The sequence below is a fragment of the Eublepharis macularius genome, chromosome 19, assembly GCF_028583425.1.
Source record: "Eublepharis macularius isolate TG4126 chromosome 19, MPM_Emac_v1.0, whole genome shotgun sequence".
In the NCBI taxonomy this organism is placed as follows: Eukaryota; Metazoa; Chordata; class Lepidosauria; order Squamata; family Eublepharidae; genus Eublepharis; species Eublepharis macularius.
Window position 1 is genome coordinate 21,733,657 of NC_072808.1, and position 12,038 is coordinate 21,745,694.

A 12,038-nucleotide genomic window follows, 5' to 3' on the forward strand; every position below is an offset into this window, starting at 1 on the left:
CTGTTTGGCATTATACTCTGCTGAGGTCCCTCCCCTCTCCAAACTCCACCCTCATTTGGATCTACCCCCCCCCCCAAAATCTCCAGGAATTTCCCAACATGGAGTTGGCAACCTGAGCCACTTACAATCATCAATGGCCTAGAAAATCCACAGAGACAAACAAAAATCAGCTGTGAAACACAAGAATTAAAAACAGAAACAAAACACAGAATGGTGGCAATTTGTAGGCTGGGGGTGGAGCCCGCAAGCAGCCCCTCCCTTCCCCGTCCCAAGTCCTTATAGCTTCTCTAGGCAGGGGCAGGGTGCAGCTCCGCTGGAGGAATGAGGAGCTGCAAGCCAAGCTGGAGAGCATCTTGTGATTGTGGGGAATGGTCAAAAAATGGCACTCTTTCCCCCTGACCCAGTGATCATCTATGAAATCCACCCCGCCATCCTGATCCGCAGAACAGGAGTATACAAGACTGCTGGGGTGGCCTGGAAAAGCTTTCCCTCTCCCGTTCCAAACCAATGGAAAGACACTGCACACATATTTAGCAGTGATTAATAGCATAATCAACAACAACAGGCAACTCTGAGACTTTCCAACAGATATTCGCATTTTTGCAGAATAGTCCATGCAGTTGTGGTGTGTGTGTGTGTGTGTGTGTGTGTGTGTAACCTCTACTGGCAGTTTGGATCTAGACATGTAAACAACAGAACAAAAATCAGATGGGGGATGGCCAGGGCCGTTTTAACCCATGGCCAGGCCCCTAGGCTTTCAGGTATTTCGAGCCCCATAGGGCACTTCAGTCTTTCACTCCACTACAGCTGACAGCCTGACCCTAGTATGGTAGGTATGAGACCGCAGTGCATAGTCCTATATCCACTTTGAGGGTCTCCTAAAGAACTGTGTCCACAATTTTAAAAATATTTTAATTGTGTGAATAAAACTCCTCAGGAACATACATTTTGGGGGTATAATTGTTCAATACTGTAATATTTTGAAGTGAATAACATTTTTATTATTTATTTATTTAAATATATAAGTTATAGAGAATTGTTTTAATGTAAGAGACAATTTGTTTCACTTCAATTAGGAAGCAGTTCATTATCTTATTAATAGAGGTTATATAAGAGAATCAATTAACTGTAATTTATGTGCAGGGTGCCTCAGCAAAAAAATTTGATGGGCATCTAGTCCCTGGGAGGTCCCTAGGCTTCGGCCTAATCAGCCTTATGAATATGGCTGTGGGGGTCAGCGGCGGTGGCAAAGTGGTGTACGGCTGTGACTGCGCTACATTGCATGCATTTAACAAAAAGTTTCTGCAGCTGGAAACCAACTAGATTTTGCTTCTCCATATTGAATTGCACAAGCAATGACAGTGTGAAGCCCCTGATGCTGGCTAAGCCGGGAAGGTGATGGTACAAAACATTCCTGCACATTTCAAATGTTCAGGAACAAAGGTATCCAACCACGGCAAACCCAACTTTGTGAGGAAAGGGCTATGCGCCAGTTAGAGCTAAGCTACAAGAGATGAATTACACGAGGAGGCGCATGTGAAGGGAGTCGCAATGTTAGCCAGGGAGCTGAGTTTTAAAAGAGACCAGAAGGCTTTGTCAATTTCCCTTCTCTACCGAGCCAGGGGAAGATTGCTCCTCAGAGGGTTTGTTAATTTTCTCTTTGCCTCCTAGAAGGGGAGGTGAAACTGACAGAGCTTAACCTTGCGACTCCCTTCACATGGCGTCCTTGTGTAATTTGTCTCTTGTAGCTTAGCTCTTAGAGAGACAGCAGATAGGGGGAAAAGTCAGCAGGGTAACTAGGAAGCAAGGCTACTGGCGAGAAAGGGAAGCTTGCAATGGAGGGAGAACAGCAGATTGAGCAGAAGGGGGCTGAAGGGAAATGAGCAGAAGAGTTTGGGCAGCTGCATCTTTAACGAGACATCTGGCCAGCTGTGGCTTTTACTAACAGTAAAATATTTACTAACAGTGCAATATTAGCAACTTGGCGGCTTTGGGGCCCAAGGGGGCCCAAGGGGTGGGAGTAGGACTAAGGTCGGTAAGTAGACAGACAGACGGACGGACAGACAGACAGACCCTATTTCTTAGCAACAAATTTCCAGCACTTCTGCGTCCCCCCATTTTCCCTCCTGGCAAAGATGAATAAAACTAGGTTTCCAAGTAGTTCTCACTGCATTGGCACTTGGGTCGTCTACACCTTGTTTTTCATTTACTCTCAGCTTCTTCAGAAAGCCGTCTGCTCTATCTGGTATTCGAGAAACCTCTGATTAGTTTTAAGATTCAAAATAGAGTCATTTTTTTACCATCGTTTTGTAACAAGGCCATCCTGCAGGCACCATCCTGCACATCGGCGAAATTGGCAGCAGCCCGTACACGGGCTTTCCCTGTGGTGGCCCCTACCCTGTGGAACGGCCTGCCTGAGGAGGTCAGGAGAGCCCCTACTCTCCTGGTCTTCCACAAACAATGCAAAACCGAATTATTCAACAAGGCTTTTTACTCAGATAGGAGGGCTGTATTGTAGGGAGGGGGTCTCAGATGATCTGCTAATGAGTTAGGAACCAGAGACCTCACCACTATATTGTATTGGATTCCTGCTAATGCTGATGTCTTTGTGAACTTGTATCTATTTACCCTACGGCCTTGTTTATGGAAATGTTCCTGATTATTGACCGTACTAAACTCACACTGTGTAATCTGCCTTGAGTCTCAGTGAGAAAGGCAGACTATAAAATGATATAAATAAATAAAATTAAAAAATAAACGCATTAAAAGGGGAAATCATTCCCCCATTCTGCCAACCCCAATTTGAACTCTTTCCAAATCAGGCAGTGACGTTATCCCCCACCATCCCCCACACCCTTTGGCATAGCCAGTAACATAAACAGGAAAAAACCTTCCAGCAAATCCTGATGGCCCGGTAGCCTCACCCTGGCTCCTCTAAATGTGTCCATTTAGCACTCCTTCGCTATAACCCTTCTACAAACAAGCAGGCAATTTATCACCAACTTTTAAAAAATTTGTTTACAACTCCCAGTCAAGGGGAAAAATTGTGTCCAGGAGTTGATTTGTGCCAGGATGTGGCCATAGAATGGAAAATGTGGCCCAAAAGCAGCCCCAGAGCATCTGTCGATTTTCTTTACCTCATTCACAACCAAGAGCAAGGCAACTTTAAAGGCACAGAGGGTGACCTACAGGGGGGGGGTCTAGGTGGCAAAAACAGCCCCGCTGGCAACAACAATGGCCACGGAAGAACGAAGCATGCAAAGTGGAGCATTTTATACCTGTTGAAAAATTCCATGTTTGGTATTGGATCTCGGTTACCTTGGCACAACTTAGTTAAATACACATTTTGTTCTGCTTTGATCCCCTCCCTCATGACTTCTTTCCACTGACCTAATGCACAGGCTGTGCCCTTGAATACCTGCAAAGTTTTTAAGAAGGGTCTGAGTGGTGAAACAGCTGCTTCCTGCATGTGTACATAGAGCTATTTTTTTGGTCTGCCCACTGACGTCCAAACTCGCTACGAAATTTGCAGTCCCAACTCAATACCACCCAGGCCCGATCCCATGCTGTTGCCGGGACAAGACTTCATTCTCTTTTCAGCCTGCTCCAGTCCATGCTGCAGTACCCCCCTGATACATTTTGCCTCATGCCCAATTTCCCATCTGCTTAATTGTCAATTAGTCTCTGATGAAGGCTGCGAAGTTCCCAGCAGAGAACAGCTTGTTCTAATTCCAAGACCTATAGGAACAGCAGCAACCAATTTGCAAACCAAGAACTCAATTCAACCGCTGTTTATAGAATCTCGGGGCTCGTCTGCACTTCTGAATTTGCAGCGGGCTGAGGATCATCAGTATCTTCTATGCCGTAAATGAGTGAACACAGCATCAAAACTGCTTCTGAACATATCCAATGGGCTTCTTGGAAGAGGGACAAGGGGCTTCTGGTGAAATGCACAATGGTATGGTACTTTGCAGTGTGAAGCAGTTGGCGCAAGCTCTGGTTTGGAATGATGTCTGAACTGTGCCATAGCTTTAAATGCTTCTGCCGCCACTGTTGTCACCGACTCATCTATGTTGTGTCTGGTTGCCTATTTCTGAATTATTACAACAACCAATAGAGAGCTAACACTGGCTGCCGGAAAACCAAAGTAAGGTAGTTTCAGGAACGTGCCCTCGCCAGAGTAGAGAGGTAGTGTGATGTAGTGGTTAGAATGCTCGACTCGAACTGGGCAGACCCAGTCTGGTGACTTTTCACCAGTCGCTCTCTCTCAACCTGGCCTTCCTCACAGGGTTTCTGTGAGGATAAAATGGAGAACAGAGTACCACGTTCATCTGTCTCAGCTACACTGAGCTCTGGCCTCCGAGTAGGTGAGAAACTACTCTGTAGTAACCCAAAGGTTATCTTGGCAAACCAGAGGGGTGCAAACTTTAGTTCTTTAATCGTGCTGTTTCTGTGTCTCAGAGCTGAATAAGGAATCAGGAACTAATTTTAGCCAATAGAAAAGAGCAAGAATCCAGTGACACCTATAAGATGAACAAAATTTGAAGAAGTGAGCTGTGACTCACAAAAGCTCCTACCCTACCACAAATTTTGTTAGTCTTATCGGTGCTACTGGACTCTTGCTCTTTTCTATTGCTACAGACAGGCTAACACGACTACCCATCTTGATCTAATTTTAGCCAAAAAAACAAAGGGAGAGAGAGATTGTGCTTGCACTGAAACATCTCCCTAAAGATCAGGAAATCCTGCCCATTATTACAGGATAGCCAGTTATAAAAAAAGAAAATGCCAGAGTTCAGGGAAGAAAACTCTCTGTGATTGATCTGAGGACAGACCAGATTTCCTGGCATGTGGGCGTTGGGGCAGCTCTCTTGGTCTCTGCCACAGAGCTAGTAATTCATCTTGGAGGAGTTCTGCAGCACAAGCAATCTCCCAGAATTGCGCCCCATTGATCAGGGTGATGGATGGCAAACACGCAGCTCCCGCTCTGCTGAGAAATCAATCCAGTGTAGGGGAACTCCTGAGCTTATTCAAAGGCTCTTCCTCCATCTACTCCTCCTCCTGGGTGACATTTCTCATTCAGAGCCTCTTCCACCCACTAACAGAAAATAAACACACAGCCACCACATACGCCCACCTGCCTGCCTGCCTGCACACCCACCTGCCTGCCTGCCTGCACACATGCATGCATGCACGTACGCATGCATGCACGCACATGCACGCACACACAACATTGGGAATTACTTCCTTTGCTAATGCTGCCCCTTTGGAAAAGCCACTGCCAGGAAAATTAGCTACCTGTGTTATGTGTTGGGGAAGCAATGTAGCCCAGCTACAAGGAGCTCCTGGGGAGAGTTTTCCCACCAATACTTAAAATGTGGATTTTTAAAAATTTGCGCTCAAAATATGAAAAACCCCCCGATTTCTCAATAGCGGAAGCTAAATATATGACAATACCAAATCCACAGTTTGCATACAGCTCCTGTTCAACTCAAGCTCTGCAACCAGTTGTCTCCTGGGGAAGCTGATGTCTACGCTAGCCTCTCTCTTGCAATATGGAGAGGACAAGCTCTCTGGGGAAACCCCTGGGGGCCTTATGCAGGAATAACAAAAGCAGGCGAGCACCTTTCCCCATCTTTCATTATTGCCATGAAACGTTTTCACATGCTGGTCAGAGAGCAAGACGCAGCCCTTTTTTTTATGGAGATAGAGGTGACCTGCAACCCTGGAAGCCCTTTGCAACTCCCAAAGGGAATAAAAGGGGCTTATGGGAACAGAACGGCTGCGTTTTTAAGCCATTCTGCACCCTAGCGCATCAGGTCTACTCGCTGAAGAGGAGATCTGAGTGCTGAGGCACTGACGTTCCATTCCTCTACCTCCTCTCTCGCATGTGTGCCTTTGTGGGGGAGGCATTTTCCGCCTGTCTCTCCAAAACATTTATAGCATGGCCTAGATGGATCTCCTTCTCGCTGAGGAGGACCAGCTGCTCCGAGAGATGTGCACACACCTAAGCTAGAAATAAAAACACCAGCCGCATCCACAGCAAGGGCCTTCTGCTGTCTTCTTTTCCAGTGTTGCTCCACCACCAAGAGAGGGGAAGCAGAGAATTCCTTCAGAAATCCCTCAAAAGCAAGTGCTCGACTGTCATACGCCAATGTTCACAAGTCGGGGTGAGAGAAAGCTCATGAGAATCCTGGGTAGAAATCTGAATGAACAGCAGAAGAAGTACAGTAAGGCAAAAGAGGGCTCGAGGAACCAATTTTAAGCACTGCCCTTAGGGATGAGCGCCACTAACAAACATCCCAGACAAGTCACTGCCCGACGAGACAACTCCATGAAATGGTGGTATGAACAGTCCCACGTGGTTTGCTCCCAAATACTCTGCTAATCCCCATTCTCTGGTTAAAAGTTTGAGGCCGCATTCAGCAGACAGCTCCCCTGGCAGCTGCTATGGCTCCAGGAAGTAAGAGAATAGGAACCCGAGCCACCAAGAAATAGGGAAGTGTTCTACAGGTATACCTGCTCTATGAGCCAGAGTGGTGCAGCGGTTAGAACATCAAACTAAGATCTGGGAGAGCCAGGTTTGAATCCCTCTTCTGTCATGGAAGTTTGCTGGGTGACCTTTGGCCAATCACATGCTCTCAGCCTAACCTACCTCACAGAGTAGGAACAGAACATCAGGGCCCTGCCGATCAGACCAAAGGCCCCTTCAGTCCAGCATTCTGTCCACCTAGCGGCTGGCCAGCTGCCGCTAAGAAGCCCACCAACAGGATGCCTGAGGAGGTCAGGGGAGCCCCCACTCTCCTAGCTTTTTGCAAACAGTGCAAAACCAAATTATTCAAAAATGCTTTTTACTCAGATAGGCTGGATATTCGGAAGAACTTTTTCACGGTCAGAGTAGTTCAAAAGTGGGATCAGCTGCCTGGGGAGGTGGTGAGCTCCCCCTCAGTGGCAGTTTTCAAGAAGAGGCTGGATGAATATTTGTCAGAGATGCTTTAGGCTGATCCTGCACTGGGCAGGGGGTTGGACTAGATGGTCTGTATGGCCCCTTCCAACTCTATGATTCTATGAGGGTGGTATTGTAGGGAGGGAATCTCAGATGCTCCACTAATGAGTTAGGAACCAGAGACCTCACCACTACGTTGTACTGGATTCTTGTTAACACTATGTCTATTTACCCTAAGGCCTTGTTTATGGAAATGTTCCTGATATTGACTGTACTAATCTCACATTGTGTAATCCACCTTGAGTCTCAGTGAGAAAGGCGGACTATAAATTGACATACATACATACATAGCAACAACAAAGTTTATTAGCCAGAGGCCATCACATTCTCACAACCAATTCAGCGTGACATATGATTGCACATCAGCAAGGCACACACCAAATAAAATAAATATTTAAAAAGCCACTTATTTCAGCAAGTTACCACGTTTAAAAATGTGCTTAATAAACCAATCTTAAAAACATAATTAATAAATCCTAAAAGCGTATTCAACAGTAATACATACTTAAAATATCCAGACAATCATTAAAATTGTAGCTTACTATAATTTACATAATATAAATATTTAAAGTTCAAATTACCTTATATTATCAGATTATATTGATACTTACCGAGGTTTCTGCATATTTAGCCAGGATTTCCTCCTATTAATGACCTTACATACATACATAAAGCATCCTCCTGCCTGCACTCCCCAGCAACTGAGGCATGTGGCCTCTGGTACTGGAGGGAGTAGATATCCACCATGAACTGCAGCCATTGAGAGCCCCGCCCTCCATGAATTAGTCCACTCCCCCTTTCATGCCTTCCAACTTGGCAGCCATCACATCCTGCGGCAACGAGTTCCACAAGTTAACTATGTGCTGTGTGAAGAGGCATTTCTTTTTGTCTGACCTGAATCCCCCATCTCTTCACTTCAGTGGATGACCCTGGATTCTAGTGTTATGAAAGAGGGAGAAAAGCTTCTCCCTGTCCCCTCTCTCTACATTATGCATAATTTTATAGACTTCTATCATGTCTCCCTTTACTTGCCTTTTTTCCTAAGATAAACAGCCCTAACCATTTTAACAAATCCCCGGCAGGCAGTTGCTCTAAGCCCCTTGATTATTTTGGTTGCTCTTTTCTGCACCTTTTCAAGCTCTCCAGTATCCTTTTTCAGGTGTGGTGACCAGAACTGTACACAGTACAGTGAGGTCTCACCAAAGAGGATAGCTGTGAGGATGAGATGGGGGAGAGGACAGCCATGTGAGCTGCCTGGGGTCCCCCACTGGAGAAGAATGTGGGGTATAAAAGAAGCAAGTAAATAAGTAAACGGGAGTCTCTCTTTTGGGTGGTGTCTTATTGTATGGGTTTCACGAGTCCTTGGCTAGCTACTAAGCCATGGGCTCTTGTATCCTGGAATAACCTGCTGAACCATTCAAGATAACTTTAAATGTGAGCACAAACGCTGGAGGTTTTATACGACGACCAACAACAATTCTGATGGGTTGTACCTTGGGCACATGGCCTACCTGCAACAGAAAGCTCTCCTGCCTGTTATACCCATTCTTGCAACGAGTGAGCATGTTGAGTTCATCCATGTCTTCGACAAAGATCCTGCATCTAGAAATTGCAAACGCCCAGCATTCTCATTCCAAATTACAGATGATTTACTTAAAGTGCCCCCAAGATCTGAGGGCTAATTAAAAAAGTCAGCAGAAATCAATAGTAAAACTTTTCCTGGACTATATCATGACTACTGCATGCCTGACTGTTTCCAGATTTAAAAAATCCCTGGACATGAAAATGGCACGTTAAGATCTCTTGATACACTACAATTTTAAGTGTATCCCAAAAACATGAGACACAGATATGGCAAATAACAACAACAACAACAATAGTGCTTATATGCTACTGTTCTAGACAGATTAGTGCCTCACCCAGAGTGATGAACAAGTTAGTGTTATTATTATCCCCGCAATGCAGCCTGGGAGCTGGGGCTGAGAGGAGTGGTTGACCCAAGGCCACCTTCTGAGCTCTTGGCAATAGTGGGATTCGAACCAGTAGAGTGCAGATTTGCAGCTGAACCACTTAACCACTGTATTAACCACTTAATACAGCGTTGCAGAGCTGTCCTTATCAGAAAGCAAAGATTGCAGCTTCTTATTCAATCCAAAACCAAGTTTGTTCCTCTGTAGTGGGAAAAAGAGGACCCAGTAAAGGCCACAGCTTAGCCCTCTCCATTTTTCTTCATTTCATGGGAAACATTCAGTTCTCCCACCTGCAACCCAAAATGCTCCAGTCCAAATCTTGAGTTGACTGAAGATATGAACTGGCTCAGAACCACTGCTGGAGAAGGAAGGGAGTTCTCTCCAGTTCAGTTATCACTGTGAGGTTCAGCTGGCATTCCAAGCAAGCACCTCAGGTGTGCTAGCATATTTGGCAGTCCTGCCAGTTCCAGGGTTCACAATAGTTAGAACTGCTGAGGATTTGGGCTAGGTGATGCTTCAGTAGGGAGGGAGGAACTCTTCTTCAACATGAATTGAAATTGGGACACAAACCAGAGCTAAATGCAAGGAGTGGGAAAAGCCTGCCAATTAATTACTTGCTCATCCAGAGAAGTTTTCTACAGAGGCAAACTTCCTCCAAGGATCCCAACTCTTTGCTACTGGCACAATTTGGTCTGGAAAACTCCATTCTGTAATCTGTGTTCCACTTGGCTGTAAATCTCAATGATTCTACATAGCAAAATGAGGTCTCTGAAGTACTATCTGGACACAAATGCAGACCAGACACCCAAAGTGGGTATGCCTTTAATAAACGACTGTGCAGAAGATAATGCAGACAACTGAACAGCCTTTGGGGTGGGCTGTCCATTTGATAATCCATTTGATAATCTGCATCGTAGAGGGCTCAGCACAAATTGCCCAGGCAGGGCAGGGCACAGTGAACTGCTTGTTAACCTCTCCAGCATTGCCCAGACTACAGCACAGAAGAGAGCAATTTGTTCCTGTTTCCCAGAGGCTTTATTACAGCTTTTGCCTTTCAACTCTGCTTCCGTAGCATCTGCTCAAGTAGGGGAGGGAAGGCTGGATTTATAGGTCAGATTTTACATTTTAAACTGTTTTATTTTTGAAGGGTGGTGGTTTTCTTCTGGCTTGTTACTCCCATGGTTTTGTAATTATGCCAAGTACTAAAATTTTCCTCCACTTCGCAGCAGTGAAACCAAACTGTGTATGAGGAGGCCGTGGGGGATATCAGATTCACTGTTAAGACAATTCCATTCTACCCCTCTCTGAAGACTCCGTATTCTTCAAAACTTTTGGCATCCAGAATTTCATTATGAACACTGAACAAGCCAATGCAAAAGGGCTTTTCCTGGACAGGAAAGATCCTGCCATCATGGTGCATGCGCTGCTCAGATCTAGATTAGCTTACCGCAGTGCTCTCTATAACAATCGATTTATATACTGCCCTTCAGGATGACTTAACACCCACTCAGAGTGGTTTACAAAGTATGTTATTATTATCTCCACAACAAAACACCCTGTGAGGTGGGTGAGGGTGAGAGAGCTCTGAGAGAGCTGTGACTGACCCAAGGTCACCCAGCTGGCTTCAAGTGGAGGAGTGGGGAATCAAACCCGGCTGTCCAGATTAGAGTCCCTGTGCTCTTAACCACTACACTCGGGGCTACCAGCAAAAAATGTTTGGAAACTTTAATTGGTGCAGAATGCTGCAGCTATGATAATAATAATAACATAACAACATTCGATTTATATACCGCTCTTCAGGATGACTTAATACCCACTCAGAGCAGTTTACAAAGTATGTCATTATTATCCCCACAACAAACACCCTGTGAGGTGGGTGGGGCTGAGAGAGCTCCTAGAAGCTGTGACTAGCCCAAGGTCACCCAGCTGGCTTCAAGTGGAGGAGTGAGGAATTAAACTCAGTTCTCCAGATTACAGTCCCATGCTCTTGATGCTGACTGGAGGGGGCTGTAAGGGCCATATCACTCCAGTTTTGGCCCATCTACACTGGCTTCCAAACTTTTCCCCGGCACAATTCAAGGTGCTAGTGTTGATGTTTAAAGTCATATGGTTTGGCATCAACATACCTGAAGGACCGCCTACCCTTTTATAAAGCTACCTGATCACTAGGTCATCTTTGGAGGCCTTGCTTTGGGTGCCCCTTTCTTCTGAGATTAGGCTGGTAGCTACTCTGGAAAGGGCCTTCTCAGTTGTGGCACCAAAATTCGGAACTCTCTCCCCATCTGTTGCCATCTTACACCAGTGCCTGAAGACTTTTTGTCTCATTTGACATTCCCTCAATGATCCCTCCTTCCTACCCAATGTTTTAATTGTTGTTTTTATGTTTTTGAATTTGTTAGCTCTGTTTTTAATTATTTTAATGATGTGTTTCATGTTGGTTTTAATGGTTTTTAAGATGTGATTTTATTATCTATGTTTTAATTTGTTCGCCGCCCTGGTAGCCCTGATGAGCTCAGAAAGGCAAGGTATAAAGTTTGCTAAATAAATAAATAGCACTATAGGGTTATTGATATTCATTATTTAAAAAAACAGATTTCTTCTTACCTGTCTAACCTTAAGAATGGGGAAGTGAAATTCTACAAGAAAGTAACTCTTTCCCAAGGACCTGCTAGCATCTCACCATACTTGAAGTTGTTGGATTCCACACACGTTGGATAATGCACTTTCAATGCACTTTATCAGTCATTTGAGGTGGATTTTTTGTTCTGTATGTGAAAAAATCCGTTCCAAATGATCTATAAAGTGGATTGGAAGTGCATTATCCAACGTGTGCGGAATCACTGAGTGACAACAAAGAATGGAGAGCGCAGCCTGGATGGAAATGTGGAAGGCCTTCACACATGGGTCTCTTTAAGTCAACGGCCATTGTTCTAATTTCTGGCCTTGTACAAAATAAAAAGCTTCTGAAAAGCATTGCTAGACAGTGCTGATAATTTCAGGTCCCGAATTCCCAATGTTTTAATTTCAGTTCCAGATGTGCAGGCCTCCAATTCAGGTCAGCC